Raw genomic sequence first — 18,918 nt, 5'->3', positions numbered from 1 at the left:
TATAAATTGTCATGTCAATATTATTACAATTGTAATTAACTAGTCAGTTTTTTTTGGTTCAAAAAAAATAAAATTTTGATTAGATTTTAAAATTTCAAATCAATTAATAAAAAATCAGGATAAAAGTAAATAATAATAAATGTTATATTAAATTTATCATTATCTCAAAAAAATTTATTTCTACTATATTTTATGGCCTATTTATATTATAGTCATTCTATTTTTTAAAATTTCACTTTCATTTTTGAAAATAAAAATTAATAATATATTTATGTATGACATAATCACATAACTCACCTTGTACTATTTAATGAAATTAATTTATAATTAAAAACTCAATTAGCACTATTATTATTACAATAATTAAGAAAATATAAATTTTAAGCTTAAATTCATAATTTTTTCAAGACCGACCTTAGGATAGTCTGGAGTATGGCCGCCCATGGCCCAAGGTAGAAAGGGCCTATTTTTTTTTTACTTAATATAATAAAACAGAAATTATTAATATATTTTTATTATATTATATCATATTTTATAATTTTTGTAAAAAAAATCCCAATTTCTTATTTTGCAGGTTCCAAAAATGTAAAAAAATGAACCAATTTTTTCTCAAGCATGCATTACATATAATAATAATAATAATAATAATAAACCATCATAATTAGGGGTGTTTAGTCGGTTAACCGACCCGAAATAACATTAACCGAATTAACCGAAAAAATTAACCGAACCGAAATTTTTTTGCTTAATTCGGTCGGTTAACCGAATTAACTGAAAATTATATGTTTTTTTTATTTTTGGTTAAAAATTAACCGAATTAACCGAATTGAATTACTACATAATTAAAAACATTACATAAGTCTTTGAATCACTACATAATTAAAAACATTACATAAGACTTTAGTTTTAGTTTTAGTTTTAGAATTTTATTTTTATTTATTAAATTATTTGTAATTTTTATGATTGGGTTGGGTTGGATATTTGGGTTTGGATTGAGTTTAGATGAATAGTGGGCCTATTTATATATTATAATTTTATTTATTAATTTTTTCGGTTAAACCGAAAACATTTGGTTAACTGACCGGTTTCAAGCCGAATTAACCGTTAACCGAAAAATTAAAAAATAATTAACCAACTTCCAACCAAAAAAATCAGTTAATCGATCGGTTAACAGAATTTTTTCGGTTTTACTTGAATTTTGGACACCCGTAATCATAATACAATACAAGTGACAGGTGAATTGCTTCACAATTTTCACTTTTCAGTTTTGAGAAGAGATAATGCAAATGTCTTTATTTAATTTTTAAAAAACTCAATTCATGCTTAATTTTAAATAATTTAATAAATTTAGTTCTCTACGTATATAATTTTCATCAATTTGTTCATTAAACACTTTGTTAGTTGTGTAGCAATTTAACCTGTAAATTCTAACATGTGGATTACAAATATCAATTGATGTGTACCATACCATGTAATTTATTTATTTTTAATTTATTTGAATTTTCATTAACTAAAATTTACTATTTATTTAATTTCTTTAAAACCCTGAAGAAAACAGATAGTTATATTCTTAAAAATAGTCATTTTTATTTGCCTTATATTATATTTTAGTCATTTATGTTTGAAATGTTACGTTTTAGTCACTTATGTTATCGTTTTGTTACGAAGTGATTACTCTACCGTTAAGCTCTGTTACCTCCCTAACAGTGGTCCTACGTGGCAATCAAAATGAATTTTAAATGTCAACTTGGATGTCCTACGTGGCAGTCAAAATTAAATTTATTTAATTGAAAACCTATTTTCATCCCAGCAACTGGACATCCAAGTTGGCATTTAAAACCCATTTGGACTGCCACTTAAGACTGCCGTTAGGGAAGTAATGAAATTTAACAGTAGAGTGACCACTTCGTAACAATAATGTAAGTGACTAAAACGTAACAATTCAAACATAAGTAACTAAAATATAATATGCGACAAACAAAAATGACTATTTCTATAGTAAACTCTATAAATAAATAACATTTAACAAGCCGAACCCAACTTTATCTACTCAACCAAATAATCTAAAACTCCATAACCACTTGAACTTACTAGAATCCCTAACCGACCCAAACTAGAGAAAAAGGAAGGAGAAACTAAAGAGACCTTAAAAGCTCCGGGTCAAACCAAATACTCGAGCTTGAAGCATTTTTTGTTAGATTCAAATGATGACAAGTCAGATCAAAGCGAATACAAAGCCATAATTGAAATATTAGAACGATTGGGCGGTGGGTTTAAAGGATACGAGAAGCCTTGATTTATACTTTCAAATATTGAGGGTAATCAAATTTAGAAGCGAGCAAAACTCAATTTGAAAAAAAAAATCTCAAGTCAATTGAACCAAGTTATTCGAATCAACTCAAATAAGCAATTCAAGTTTCGAGTGTGAATCGAGTTGAATTTTACAATTCGAATAATTCGAATAACAGATTGTTGTAAATATCCTTTTGGCCCTTGTTAAGCTTGAAAATGAGTAAATTGATCTCTCTCAATAAAAATTATAAAATAGTTTTCAAAATTCAAAATATTTATAAAAATTTCAAATTTTATATATATTTTTAAAAAAAATTCTAAATATATATATAAAGTTAAAAAGATTAAAAATTTCTAGAATAATAATTTTTGGAACCTAAAAGTAAATTAATGGTTCAAGTTTATCGTACTAAAGTTTTTTTTTTTTAAAAAGTTTTCAAATATATATGGTTTCAAATTTATGTGCTATAACATGATATTAGTTATACTATAATAAGATTTTAATTTGATATGTTTAATTTTTTTAATTTAACTCGAACAATTTCATTCGATTCGACTCGCTTTGAATTTTATTTCACTCGACTCAATTCGAAAAATTTTCAAATCGAGTTAGGATGATAAAATAGGACTCTTCAATTTAATTAACTCGAAATTCTTCTATTCAATTCGATTCGATTAAACACTCACCTCTACTCAAATCGATTTCAATAATAATCATTAAAAAAAAACGAGAGAGAAGAAGGTTATATAGGAGTAATTCTCAAAGAAAAAAAAGATAAATGATGGCTTTTAATAAAATAAAAGGTAGAAGGGTTAGGTATAAAAAGAAGGTGATGAATGATAATGAAGATAATGAAATGGAAAATTTTTGTGAAAGCAACCAAAAAGATTAGCTTTTTGAGCTAGGTGTAAAAAGTTATTGTTGACTCCATTTTTTGAATGAAAACGGGGTCGACTTGGATAAAAAAAGAATGAAAACGGGAGTCGCCACCGATCCTTTTTGATGAGGTGTGATCGGGTCACCTTGAAAAGTGGTTGTTTTTAATAAACGATTTAATTTTTATTAAAACAAAGATTTTGGTCTGTGAAATTTTAAAAAAAAACGGGTTCGGGAGTCGGTTACGCACGAGGAAGGATTAGCACCCTCGATACGCCCAAAATTGGTACCTAGTTGATTAATTAGTGTCTTAGTGTCGAAAATTGAAAATTTGAAGGGTTTTAAAAATACGATCCTTAAAAGAAAACTCTGATAACGTGAATTGAAATATAAAATTCTCTTGTTCCGAAGGAATATCACATCCAGCACATTAGGACACGATACCCTAAACCATCGAAACCAAGATCACCTTATAGTTTAATAAAACTATATTTTGAAGCTTTAAGAGGATATTTGGCTGTTTAGTCGAACGAGAAATCGAAACCCAGCACGTTAGGGCACGTTTCCTCGATTTTCCAAACGCGAAATATCGCCTTATTTAAAAGTTTAAAAAGGATATTTGGCTATTTGGTCGAACGAGAAATCGAAACCCAGCACGTTAGGGCACGTTTTCTCGATTTTCCAAACGCGAAATATTGCCTTATTTAGAAAAATTTTCCTTTTGATGTTTGGTGTTAATGCTTGACGAAACAATAACGAATACGACAAGGTAAGCAAAGTAAAGTGAGTAACAACAATACAATAGGCAAAATGAAATGACGAGGCGATTACATACACGAAGCATACAAATAAATAAATAGAACTAACATTTAAAAAAGCACAAGTGTACATGAATAAATAAACAAGCACCCAATAACAATGATGACAATAAATACAATTATGTAAAAATGTATATGCATGTATAATTTAAAACCATAAAATAAGAAATATATATATAAATTACAGAATATGAAAACATAGATAAGTATATACGCATATGTGAAATCGATAAATATTTAAAAAATGTAAATGTATATTTATATACTTACAAATCGTGATAATATAAGATATATGTATGTGAATTATAAAATATATGAAATATACAAAAAGCATTTTTAAGAGTATAAAATATATAAGTATGTATATGATGTAAAATATGCATAAATATATGTAAGTGTATAAAAATTATGAAGTGTGAAAAAATATGTTTAAATAGGTATAAGTACGTATATCTACATATATATGTAAAATATAATATTTAAAAAGGGGGGTATATATATATATGCGTAATATATATAAAATTATAATATAATGTTAAAATATTCACATAATATACATAATAATAGTGTTGAAAACATCTATTAATAATAAATACACACTTATATGTATTAAAGATATATTCATAAATATAAAAAACATATACTAATAATCACAATAGTAAAGACAAAAAATGTATACGTAACATAATGCGAAAATATATAAATGTTGTGATATCTAAAACATATACATAAAAATGAAAAAAAATGTATGACGAATAATGCAAAGATATTTGTATGAGATGATGGGAAATATACGAATAGCACGATATTTACAAGTGTATGCCTAATATAATTATAAAAAAAAATGATATAAATAAATGAATACATGAAAATAATACCATATACACAAAAATACCTATATATATATGTAATGAAATATGTGAACAAATATTAATATTAATGAATATATGATACATGTATATAATAATAGAAACGAAACAAAATATATATATATAGTTAAATATAATACAATAATAATAAAACAACAATGATAATAATATTATATATATAACAATTTATATTTAAAATTGAATTAAACAGCAAAAATATTATGAAATTTAAGGTAAAAAATTGAAGAAGGGATGAGATTGGATTAAAAACCAAATCTCTGGGGCGAATTTTGAAAGAAATTAAAGGAGAATGAACTTATCAGAACGCGCGTTAAACTATGGGGGATCAAATAAATAATTTGTCCAAACACTTGAAACGACACCGTTGGAAGGGGGACTAAATCGCAAAGTGTAATGGATTTCAGGGTCAATTTATAAACAACGAATAACTTAATTGCGAAATATAAAAATGCGGAAGGGCCAATTGCGCAAATAGCCCTTCCGCTCAAAAACACGCGGATCCTACCCTGGTGTGGGTCGGGTCGACCCGCCCCACGTCCGAAACGACGTCGTTTTATCATTAAACAGGGGGGACCAAAACGGTGCGTTTTGGTCCCCTATAAAAGCTAAAATTTTTTGAAAAAAATTCATTTGAGACCAGGTGAGGGAAAAAAAAGGAAAGAAAGAGGGAGAGGGAGGGCACGGAGCGATTTCCGGCAAAGGGGGGTACCGGACGGCCACCGGAGGCTCGCCGGCGCCGGCGCCGGCCACCGCATGCGGTGGCCGGAAAGGTAAAATTTTTTTTATTTTTTTTGCTAACTCCCTTTTTTAGATTTATGCTATGTAAAAATATGTAATAGAGAGTTTTTGAACAATAAAAACCTTAGATCTGACTGCCTTTTCTGTTTTTGGTCTTTCTCGCTTGAATCTGCTTTTTTCTTGTATTCTTAAGTAGTATTACAGTTGAAAAATGAAAAGAAAAAATCCCCCTGTTCCCTTGACAGATTTCGGCTTTTAAAGCCAATATATTTGTTTTGTTCCTTTTGTTTATCATTTTCCCCATCATCGCATGCTTTCTTTGCTGTTGTTTCTGTCTCTGTTGCAGGTGGTGGGCACGGTGGAGCAAGTGGGGGTGTCAGACGCGTGGGGCGTGGTGGACGAGGAGGTGGAGCGGCACACATGCGGCGCTCATGGGCAGTTGGGGCTAGGGTTTGCTGTTGCTGAAAGTTTGTTATGGGCTATTAGGTTTGGGCTTGAATTTGGGTTTGGGCATTTTGGGTTAATTTTTGTTGTAATGGACTAGAAGTGTTTTACTAGTCTAGTTTGTTTGGGTTGGTTTGCTGGTATGGGCCCGGGCAAAATGGGCTTATACAGCTGCCCCTCTTTGCTCATTGTCGTGTAACCGGAATGGAGCAAAGACATAATGCAAGGCCAATTTTGCCTGGTCTTGCTGGGTCTTGACTTCATTGGTGTTCTTCTGGTTCAGATAATCTTCTTCCAATCCACTGCATCTTGTAGCTTTAGATTCAATCTACTACATTTTCTGACATATGCCTTGTAGCTTCGATCTACTCCAATGTAACTTCATAAAGATAAGATCTAAGCTTCAATCTGCTCTGTTACGACTCTATGGGGATGAGATTTGTGTTTTTAGTCTGCTCCACTACTGCTTAGGGAGATAAGACTTGTGCTCTTCACTCTATTCCACTGTTGAATGCAGGGAGATAGAGTTATTGGCTTCAATGTACTCCACTGTAGTCAGGGAGGTAAAATCCGCCATTGTCGATCTGCTTTCTTCGATCTACTTCACCACCAGTATGGGAAGACAAGATCTGCATCGTCAATCCACTTCCTACCAATATAGGAAGACCGGATCTGCTACCTTTGATCTACTTCACGCCAATACATGAAGGCAAGATCTGCTTTCTGCAATCTACTTCGCCACCAATATGGGAAGACAATATCTGCTTTCTTCGATCTACTTCGCCACCAATATGGGAAGACAATATCTACATCTTCGATCTACTTCGCCACCAATATGGGAAGACAATATCTACTTTCTTCGATCTACTTCGCCACCAATATGGGAAGACAAGATCTGCATCTTCGATCCACTTCCTACCAATATAGGAAGATAATATCTACTTTCTTCGATCTACTTCGCCACCAATATGGGAAGACAAGATCTGCATCTTCGATCCACTTCCTACCAATATAGGAAGATAATATCTACTTTCTTCGATCTACTTCGCCACCAATATGGGAAGACAAGATCTGCTTTCTTCGACCTACTTCGCCACCAATATGGGAAGACAAGATCTGCATCTTCGATCCACTTCCTACCAATATAGGAAGATAGGATCTGATATCTTCGATCTACTTCACGCCAATACATGAAGACAAGATCTGCTTTCTTCGATCTGCTTCGCCACCAATATGGGAAGACAAGATCTGCATCTTCGATCCACTTTCTACCAATATAGGAAGATAGGACCTGCTATCTTCGATCTACTTCACGCCAATACATGAAGACAAGATCTGTTTTCTGCGATCTACTTCGCCACCAGTATGGGAAGACAAGATCTGCGTCGTCGATCTACTTCCTACCAATATAGGAAGATAATATCTGCTACCTCCGATCTACTTCACGCCAATACATGAAGACAAGATCTGTTTTCTGCGATCTACTTCGCCACCAGTATGGGAAGACAAGATCTGCGTCGTCGATCTACTTCCTACCAATATAGGAAGATAAGATCTGCTACCTTCGATCTACTTCACGCCAATACATGAAGACAAGATCTGCTTTAATGACTTCAATCTATCCCACTGTAACTTCAGGGGTATAGGATTTGTTTCTTTGATCTGTTCTCTGGGGAACATGACCTGCAAAATCTATTTCATGGACCTATTTATGCCTAGTGTTTAGGATGACATGATCAGAGTGAATCAAATGCTCCTAACTAGATGTGTATGTATTATATTTGTAGAATGTCATGAGAATGATCCATTTTTAATGCTTAGGTTGTCATTCCTTATTGTTCATCAAGGTTCTATCACTGATGTCTTCTTGTTCAGCCAGTTTGACAGAAAACCCAAAGAAATAGACGCTATTTAGACTATCATTTCTCAAATGTTTCCAACCCTTAGGTTTGGTTAGTTCTAAACAATAGTCCTGTTTCAGGTCCTCGTATTATTTAGAAACTTTCAGAGTAATATGCAGAACTCCTTCTGCATGTGTATTGTCAATCCATTAATCGTTATTTCAAGGAAAAATGCTTGAAAGATTATCAAAATGGACAAAATAAAATTTTGCTGAGAGCAAAGCTCGAAATGAATAAATCAATCAAGATAGCAAACTTTGCTGAGATATGATGAAAAAGATTATCACAATGAATAAGATGAAATTTTATTGGGAGCAGAGCTCTAAATGAACAAATAGCAAATTTTGCTAAGATAAGATAAAAAAAAACAGGTGCTCCAGATATCGCAGCATGAGCTCCTCTGCACAAACTCTGTGTTTAGAAATCCTAAAAGACTTTGTTGATGCCCCAAGATGTAGCATCTCTCCTTCTTGTTAATTCGGAGAAGACAAAACTACTCTATGCCTCAACTTTGATCGAAAATTCGAATTGCCCATTCCTAGGTTTTCAATTCAAAGCCCCTTTGGTCTCAAGGTGCCCTTTGCGGGTTTTCGCCTTGGCCTCTCCCCTTTTTTTTTTTTTTTTTTTTTTTTTTTAGGCAAAGTACCTCTTCACTGAATCCGAATTCACAGGATTGGGCAAGCTTTTGCCATCCATCCCAGTTAAAATTAATGCCCCTCCTGAAAAGGCCTTTTTTACTACATAAGGTCCCTCCCAGTTTGGCATCCACTTTCCTCTGAAGTCCTTTTGTATGGGAAGGATCTTCTTCAGTACCAAGTCCCCTTCATGGAAGTTTCTAGGACGAACTTTCTTATTGTAAGCTCGCATCATTCGTTTCTGGTACATTTGACCATGACGGATAGCTCTTAACCTCCTTTCCTCAATCAAGTTCAGCTGATCATATCGGGCTTGGACCCATTCTGCTTCATCTAACTTTAGTTCTGAAAAAACTCGGAGAGAGGGAATTTCAACCTCAATTGGTAGCACTGCCTCCATCCCATAAACCAAAGAGAATGGTGTTGCCCCGGTAGAAGTCCTGACGGATGTTCGATAAGCATAGAGGGCGAATGGCAACTTCTCGTGCCAATCTCTATAGGTCTCAGTCATTTTCCCCACAATCTTTTTGATATTTTTATTGGCTGCCTCCACCGCACCATTCATCTTCGGACGATATGGCGATGAGTTGTGGTGCTTGATCTTGAATTGATTACAAACCTCTGCTATCGTGCTATTATTCAAATTTAATGCGTTGTCTGATATGATCCTTTCAGGCATTCCATACCGACATATGATTTCCTTCTTTAAAAACTTGCTGACAGCTGTCTTTGTGACGTTGGCGTAAGAAGTAGCCTCTACCCACTTAGTAAATTAGTCAATCACTACAAAAATGAAACGATGTCCGTTTGAAGCCTTTGGCGATATCGGCCCAATAACGTCCATGCCCCACATGGAGAAAGGCCATGGGGAAGTCATGACGTGAAGAGGTGATGGAGGCACATGAATTTTGTCTCCGTAAATCTGGCATTTATGGCACTTCTTAGCATACTTGATGCAGTCTCCTTCCATGGTAGACCAATAATATCCAAATCTCATGATCTGTCTGGCCATTGTGAAACCGTTAGCGTGTGTTCCACAAATACCATCATGGACTTCTTCCAAGATCTGCTTGGCCTCCACAGCGTCTACACATCTTAACAGCACCTGATCTTTTCCTCTTTTGTACAGGATTTCCCCATCTAAGACGTAACCACTGGCCAGCCTCCTCAACATTCTTTTGTCATTCTCAGTTGCTTGGTTTGGGTATTCACAATTTTTCACGTATCGCAATATGTCCTGATACCAAGGGTTGTCGTCCTTTTCTTCTTCCTCGTCAATATTACAACAGTGGGCTGGAGCATCATAAATGCTCATTTGGATAGGCTTCACATCCTCTGGTCTATTTACTTTGATCATGGAAGCCAATGTAGCTAAAGCATCGGCCATCTGATTCTCGTCTCGTGGGAGATAACAAAAAGTGATGTCGTCAAACTCCTCAATCAATTCTAGGACCATCCTTCGGTAACTAATCAACTTAGGGTCTCTTGTTTCCCATTCGCCTTTGAGCTGATAAATTACCAATGCTGAATCCCCATATACCTCAAGTACCTTGATTTTGCGTTCCATAGCCGCGCGGATTCCCATGATACATGCTTCATATTCCGCCATGTTATTTGTGCAATCAAAATCTAGTTTACTGGTGAAAGGATAATGATCACCGTTTGGAGATACCAAGACTGCCCCAATCCCGTTGCCCATGGCATTTGAGGCTCCGTCAAAATTTAATTTCCAAGTATTGCCTTCTTGTGTGCCCGTTTCAGTAGTTGCCACATACATCAGATCCTCATTTGGGAAGTCAAAGTTCAAAGGCTCATAATCGTCCAGGGCTCTACTTGCTAGGAAATCTGCTATCGCGCTCCCTTTTACAGCCTTTTGATTCACATAGGTTATGTCGAATTCAGATAGTAGAATTTGCCATCGGGCCATCCTTCCGTTTAGAGCAGTTGACTCCATCATGTATTTCAGAGGGTCTAACTTTGAGATTAACCAAGTCGTATGGTACAACATGTATTGTCTCAATCTCCGAGTAGTCCAAACCAATGCGCAACATAATTTTTCAATTGGTGAATATCTCGTTTCGCATTCAGTGAACTTCTTACTGAGATAATAGATCGCTCTTTCTTTTCGTCCTGACTCATCATGTTGGCCGAGCACGCACCCCATGGAATTCTCAAATACTGCCAAGTATAGTATTAGTGGTTTGTCAGGGCAAGGTGGCATCAGTACTGGGGCGTTGGACAAGTAATGTTTAACTCTTTCGAAAGTTTCCTGGCACTCCTCATCCCATACACCTGGATTGTGTTTCCTAAGAAGGCGGAATATGGGGTCACATTTCTCAGTTAATTGTGAAATGAATCGAGCGATGTAATTCAGTCTTCCTAGGAAACCCCGAACTTCTTTTTGAGTACTTGGCGGAGGTAATTCTTGTATGGCCTTAACTTTGTCTGGGTCAATTTCGATTCCCTTTTCGCTGACTAAGAATCCTAGCAGTTTTCCTGATCTAGCCCCGAAAGTACACTTGGCTGGGCTAAGTTTTAGCTGGAACTTCCTTAACCTCAGAAACAGTTTTCTCAGAACTTGCACGTGTTCCCTTTCTGTTCTGGATTTTGCGATCATGTCATCAACATAAACTTCTATCTCTTTATGCATCATATCATGGAATAATGCTACCATGGCTCTCTGATACGTTGCTCCCGCATTTTTCAATCCAAAAGGCATCACTTTATAACAAAACGTCCCCCACATCGTTATGAATGTGGTCTTCTCCCTGTCTTCAGAAAGCATCTTAATTTGGTTGTACCCGGAGAAACCATCCATGAAAGAGAACAGTGAGTATCCGGCCGTGTTGTCTACCAAGGTATCGATATGAGGCAGTGGGAAATTATCTTTTGGGCTGGCTTTGTTCAAGTCTCTGTAGTCCACACACATTCGCACCTTCCCATCTTTCTTAGGAACAGGGACTATATTGGCTACCCATTCTGAGTACTTGACCACCTGTAAGAAACCAGCATCAAATTGCTTCTTGACTTCTTCCTTTATTTTTAGCAAGACATCAGGCCTCATCCTTCGAAGCTTTTGTTGGACTGGTTTGCATTCCTCCTTTATAGGCAATCGGTGCACCACGATATCAGTACTTAAACCTGGCATATCTTGGTAGGACCATGCGAAGACATCTTTAAACTCTTGAAGCAACTCAACAAGGTTCGCCTTGTTTCCTTGGCAATGCAAGCGCCAACTTTTACCTCTCTGCCCTCTTCTAAGATCACGACTTCTACTGATTCCTTATAGGGTAGAATTTGTTTTTCCTCTTCTTCCATCATTCTTAACAAATCCGGAGATAAAACGCTGTCTTGGTCACCTTCAAAATCTTGAGGATTATCTATACTCATGTCTTGCTCAAATAGAGACTCTGAATTAGTAACAGAGTCGCTCATCTCGTTGATATCTGAAGACCTGTTATTGGAACAAATGGAGGCCCAAATAAAAGAATCTAAGAATACTTGTATGCATACTATGATTATAAAGGGAATGAAAAGAATGAAAGAATATTTGCTCAAGATGAAACTGAATGATAAGTTTTCACTGAAATTAGATTTTGGACATGTGCCTTTTACAAAAGATTCTTATCGCCCCCAGGCTTAGGGCGACAAGTGTTCTGAATATTACTCTGAATTAGTTCTAAATGTTACAGGGATCTCTTCTGCAGTCCAGTTATTCAAAACACTTCCAGGTTCGTAAGGACGAATGCCCGATAAATTCCTTTCCACCCTTTCTTCCGCGGATATGGCATTAATGTCCAACCTCTCAATCCTTCCCTCTGTAACCTCATCCTTCTCTTCAGGGTAGACAATTCCCCTTGAAACAAAAGTCTTAGATATATGGGGAAAGGTCATCGGTCCCCACTTGACTTCTATCCCGCCCAAATGTGCTCTTCTCTTTTCTTGCTTTTTCTCCATCTCTTTCCTCCTTTCCCTCGCATTAGGCTTATATCCCAAACCATAACGGTCCTGTTTGTTAATTAGGATCGGTACTTCGACCCTTCCCTGGAGGTATTTTCCCAATCCTCTTCCAGGCAATGCTCCCTTTCCCATCGTTAGCTGTAAGCTCATTGACGTAGCTTTGGATATCTTAGGCTCTGGGATTTTGCTCATCTCGATGACAAATGTGGCATTTACGAATTCCAATGATCGGAATGAACATTCTATCGCTTCACTATCGGCCTCTATGTATGGCATATCATCGGTGACTGATGCAATGATGTCTTCTTCTGCATCTATAGTCACCAATCGACCCTCCATCACCAATTTTAACTTTTGGTGAAGTGACGATGGTACAGCTCCTGCAGAATGGATCCAAGGCCTCCCCAATAGGCAATTGTAAGATGGTTTAATATCCATTACCAAAAAATCCACCTCGTATGTATTTGGACCAATCAATAGAGGTATCTCGATTCTTCCCATCACTTTCCTCTGAGTGCCATCAAATGCTCTCACTATATTTTGGCATGATTTCATGTGAGAACTATCCACAGTAGCCTGTTTAATGTGGACAGGGGCAGAACATTTAGGGCCGATCCATTGTCAACAAGTACCGCCGGTAGTATACACCCTTTGCAACGGGCAGTGATGTGCAAGGCCTTGGTGGATCCCATACCGCCTGGCGGGATCTCATCATCGTTGAAGAAGATGAAGTTATCGGTATTTATATTGTTAACCAGGCGATCCAATTTGTTCACTGAGATATCTTTAGCGACATAAGTCTCATTTAGCACTTTTACCAACGCATTACGATGTATCTCTGAACTTAGAAGTAACTCGAGCACTGAGATGCGAGCGGGTTGCTTATGCAATTGTTCCACCACGCTATATTCGCTATGCTTCAAGAATTTTAGGAATTCTCTAGCCTCATTTTCAGTCACTGGTGTGTTAGTATGCGGTTCAGTTCCGATCGTCTTCGTTTTATCTTGTTCAACCGCCAAGGTTTTTCCTTTTATAGGCTCCCTTTTTGTATTTCCCAGGTCGTAGCGTTTTCCACTACGCGTATAGAAGCCTGCGTCATTACCCTCTTCTGAAGCATTTATCGGGTTCTCCTCTCCCGTGATCATCACATTGCAGTCGTAATTCAAGGAACCTTTTTGCTATCCTTGTAAGGAAAGGCTACAGGTTTTTGGATTATGACCCTTGGCGCCAGTTGTATTCCAGATCCTGTACTCGTTGGCCTTGAAATAATCACCACTGGGTGATTTGGGGCCTTTCCCATAGACCCCTCCTCCGAGGCATAAACTTCTCCATTTTCAAGTCCTTTGATCTCTTCATAAAATTCTAGCTCTTTGTTGTCCATCAGATTTTGCACCAAGGCCCTGAATTCAGTGCAGTTTCGAATGTCATGGTCTTCTTCAGCATGAAACTCGCAGTACGTCTTCGTTCCTTCGGGCCTTTCTTTTGAATCTTGTTTGATGAGACCTCCTTCTATCATTTGTCTCCAGACCCAACTCAATGGGGTTTTTATCTCTGCAATGTCGGTTTTGATTCTCTTTTTCTCACCTTCGATTATTGCGTTTACCCCTTTATCAGCATGGTTGGGTAACGGATTCGCTGCTACGTTGGGTCCTAATGGGTCGTCAAACTTCACAATCCCCATCTTAATGAACCTTTCCACCGCCTTTTTAAACCCAGTACAGTTCTCAATTGAGTGTCCTGGTATCCCTGCATGGTATTCACATTGGGCGTTCGTGTCATACCATTTGGGATATGGAGGTTGCATGGGCTCGAGATAAAATGGAGATACTATGTGTGCATCAAATAACTTCTGATACAGTTCCCCGTATGTTATTGGAATGGGCGTGAACTGAAGTCTCTCTGTGTTAGTCCTTGTATTGGGCCTTGTGTTGGGTTCCTGCCTCGAGGGGGCTTGGTGACTAGTGGTTATCATTTTTGGAGGGCCAACAGTAATCGGTTTTGAATGGCTCTTGCTATATGTGCTTACGTTGTTTACTTCGCCCTCCTTTTTCCTTGGGGCTGGTCTTTTGAAGCTTTCTCCCGTGTCGATTTTACCGCTCCTTACCGCGTTCTCAATCATTTCACCGGACATTACCATATCCGAGAAGCTCTTGGTAGCACTCCCCAACATGTGGTTGATGAACGGGGCTTTCAAAGTGTTGATAAACAACATGGTGACCTCTTTTTCCAAAAGGGGTGGCTGGACTTGTGTTGCCACTTCTCTCCATCGTTGGGCGTACTGCCTGAAATTCTCGCTAGGCTTTTTCTCCATGTTTTGTAACGTAATTCGATCGGGTGTTATATCCGTTACATGACTGTATTGCTTCATAAAAGCTTGCGCCAAGTCTCTCCATGAACTAACTTTAGCACGACTCAGTTGGTTGTACCATTTGGCTGCAGATCTGATCAAACTGTCCTGGAAGCAGTGGATTAACAGCTGATCGTTGTTGACGTATCCTGTCATTCTTCGACAGAACATAGTTATATGAGCTTCAGGACAACTAGTCCCATTATATTTTTCGAATTCCGGCATTTTGAACTTAGGTGGGAGTACTAAATCAGGGACCAAACTCAGATCCTTGGCGTCAACCCCGCGATGATAGTCGATGTTCTCCATGACTCTAAATTTTTCCTCTAACCATCTACATCGGTCCTCCAGCTGTTTTGGCAGGTTCATTCTTGTTTTTTCTGTTTCTACCACGTCATCGAGGTCTGGGACCACAGGATTAGTGGGATTATCCCCGGGATTAGAACCCGAGCCCATTTGAAAATGCACTGGTACCGAGGCACTAGCCAGACATTGAGGTCTAATGGTAACCGGTATCCTCTGTGGGTACACCTCTGGTTGTGCTTGGATGTTAGTTGGGGTAAAACCTGGAGGATAAACAGGGTCATCGTGATCCTCCCCAGCATCAACTACGGGGTCTTTTCCTTTGTTATTCCCTCCAGCCAATAACTGCTTTAATTGGTTCATCACAGTATTCTGGGATTCTAACATGTCCTGCTGGATTTTTTCCAGTCGTTCATGCATCTGATCTTGCATCTCTCGTTGCAACTGTTCCAATCTTTCCATCTTTGATCCATTACTTTTGTTTGGCGACGAGTACCGTAGTGATATTTGATTAGATTTTTGTTGGTTTCCAGGGTAACTGTCATAATTTAATTTTATTAGGGTCATTTTATGAAACTTACTGCATATGATGTAATGCAAATGTATGAAATGAATGCAAAAAGAGGCATTGATTCGAATTCAATTTCATTAGAAAACTCAACTAGAAAGCAAATTTCTTTACATAAAATAAATTACATATACGACTTCGCCTTTATACCCAAGGCCTTAACCTTCCTAAGAAGCCAAGCTAAATCTCGACCTCGGCTTGATTCTGACTCATATTTTAAACTCAATACATCGGCCTGAACTGCTAATGTTTGCAGATGATCAGCCACTTCCCGCACTTGAGTCACAGCTTCGCCCATAACGTAATCTCTGTCTCTAATCTGCCTTTGAGAATGATGGAATTGCTCTTGCCATTGATCATTACTCCTCTCAAGAAGCTCCATTCGTAGCTCAGAATTGTGTAATGCGTCCTCAAGCTCCTCTACCTTTTCCTTCAGTTCTTCGATCTTATTTAAGCTTGCTCTTAATTCGATCATGGAGTTGCGACTACGGTACGAGTGAAGTGACTTTTCTAGCTCTGTCACCTTGGCTTTTAATCCTGCCTTCTCATTTCGGCACTCTAACAAACTCCTTTCCAAAGCGTTTTCTCGAGCTCGAGCATCTTGAAATTTCTTTTCCCACTGATCGGCCCTATTCTTTTCCTCATTGATCTCTTGTCGCCACTGCTCTGACGTTTTGCCCAGACCGACAGTTCTCATCGACAATCGCAGCTTCTTGTAATCTGTTTTTAGACTATCCAAATCCTCTTCAGCTTTGTTCTTTCCCTTCCTTAATTTCTCGGCTTCTAGCTTGTGGATATCGATGTCTAATCCCAAATGCACTCTTTCTTCTTCTAACTGTTCTATCCTCTTTCCCAACTCAGAATTTCTTTTCTCAAAGTCTCGTTTGATGATCTCTAATTCTGACGGAACTACTTGTAGATGCTCTTCTATAGACTGAACGCAATCTTCCCTCGGCTTAGGGATGTTGTCATTGACTCTTTTACTCCACCACCCATAATATTCTGAAGTTGCCATCGCTCCTATGGTAAATCTTTTCATTCGGTGAACCTGTTTCCAAGCGTTAGATATTTCTCGAGTTTTTCTCTTGTAGTTTTCATCCTTATAAGAAAACTCACATTGAGCCAACCCTTGTGTTGCTGGTATGAACTGTCTCGATCTATATTGTCTTAATACGAGTAAAGGGGCATAACCGATAGCTCCCCAAATTCCGAGTAAAGGGACCCAGTCGAAATCACCACATCGATACAGGATCTCGTCGGGTACCATCCAAGGAGCTTTCCATTCAACGTCATCCTCCTGAAGATTTTGGAGAATCATCATCCATTTCTCTTCCGTGATGTCGTCTCGTCTTGGTGTAGCAACTTGTTCCTTCAACGGGGAATAACCTTCTGAGAAGACTCGATAAGAGACATTTTCCACCTTCCAAAAGTGACTATGGAACCACACCAATAGTAGCTGTGCGCATCCGATGAACCTTCCCTCCCCTGCTCTTCGACATGCGCTTAGAGATCTGAAGGTTTCTGCCAAGATTGCCGGGATGGGCGTGACTCCCTTACTAAGCCGATCGAACAAATCAGAGACGGCCTCATCTACGTGCCCTAAAGCTCTAGGGAAAATTACCAAACCATAGATACCTAGAGCGAAGACATCCACTCTTTTCTTCACATCAGGGTGTGCCAATACTAAATCTCGCAAGCTTTTCCAAGGAACGCATTTACTGTCTCTTTCTGTTGGATCCGGGCAGCGACCCACTGTTCGCTCATCCCTGTAATGCTCATCAATTTTTTTAATAATGTCGGGACACTAGCAGCTCTAGAATAGGCTTTGTCAATTTGAATCTTTGGACACCGAAGCAAGGTCGTATATTCTTCCACGGTGGGCACCAAGTCCACTTTTCCAAAAGTGAAACAACTGTAAGCAGGATTCCAAAACTGGGCTAGGGCTCGGAATAAATGCTTGTCCACTTTGACACCAAGTAAGTAAGGCAAGTCCCCGTAGTCACGGTAAAACATCTGCTTGGTCCCGTCGTCCCATTGATCCCATATTTCCTTCATTTCTCGAAGATCATTTTGGATTACGCTGATACGGGTGAAGTCCCATAACTCTGATACGTACCCTTCTGCAAGACTATCGCCTTTCTCTCTCCACATCGTCTCAGCCCATAATCGTACAGCTGCATTGTCTTCTACTTTATCAAGAAACCTCTTTTCCATGATAAGCTTTCTATCTATACTGAACGTGAATCGACACCTCTTTTGAAATGAAAATGCCATGCAACCACAAACAAAGCAAATTAGATCTAGGATTTAAAGTAAACAATAACAAATACAGCATCTATTCGGTAAGCACTAGGGTCTGGAATAGCTCTATCTCGGTGGGTTCTTATGGCTTGCTATGTATGGTTTGGTTCTAAAGTAAGGGCACCTGAACCAGCAGATTCCTCGATCCTCACCCATTATAGGCTCATATGGACCGAGTTCAGTTCAGGGGAATACATTTCCCTATGGCCATGCGGAGATGAAAATCTCACGAAGACATAGGTACGGATGTATCCCGGAAGCGATTCACTATCCCATGCGGAGGTGAAAACCTCACGAAGGCGTAGTTTCTCACTCCCACTTAAAAGGTGTGACCAACGGTCATGCAATGGAATGTGCGGAGGTATAAAATAAATACAGAACACGATAAAAATGTAACTCAAAACAAAAGATGAGAGGATCGTAAATTTAAATCGATTTTCAACTTTCGACAAAAGTCAAGAAATAATCAACACGTGGCTTGACTCTCTTATTCCCCAGCGGAGTCGCCAAGCTGTTGACCCATTTTTGAATGAAAACGGGGTCGACTTGGATAAAAAAGAATGAAACGGAGTCGCCACCGATCCTTTTTGATGAGGTGTGATCGGGTCACCTGAAAGTGGTTGTTTTTATAAACGATTTAATTTTATTAAACAAAGATTTTGGTCTGAAATTTAAAAAAAACGGGTTCGGGAGTCGGTTACGCACGAGGAAGGATTAGCACCCTCGATACGCCCAAAATTGGTACCTAGTTGATTAATTAGTGTCTTAGTGTCGAAAATTGAAAATTTGAAGGGTTTTAAAAATACGATCCTTAAAAGAAAACTCTGATAACGTGAATTGAAAT

This window comes from Gossypium hirsutum, chromosome D12, assembly GCF_007990345.1.
Source record: "Gossypium hirsutum isolate 1008001.06 chromosome D12, Gossypium_hirsutum_v2.1, whole genome shotgun sequence".
Lineage (NCBI taxonomy): Eukaryota > Viridiplantae > Streptophyta > Magnoliopsida > Malvales > Malvaceae > Gossypium > Gossypium hirsutum.
Note: the sequence above shows the minus strand (reverse complement) of the source record.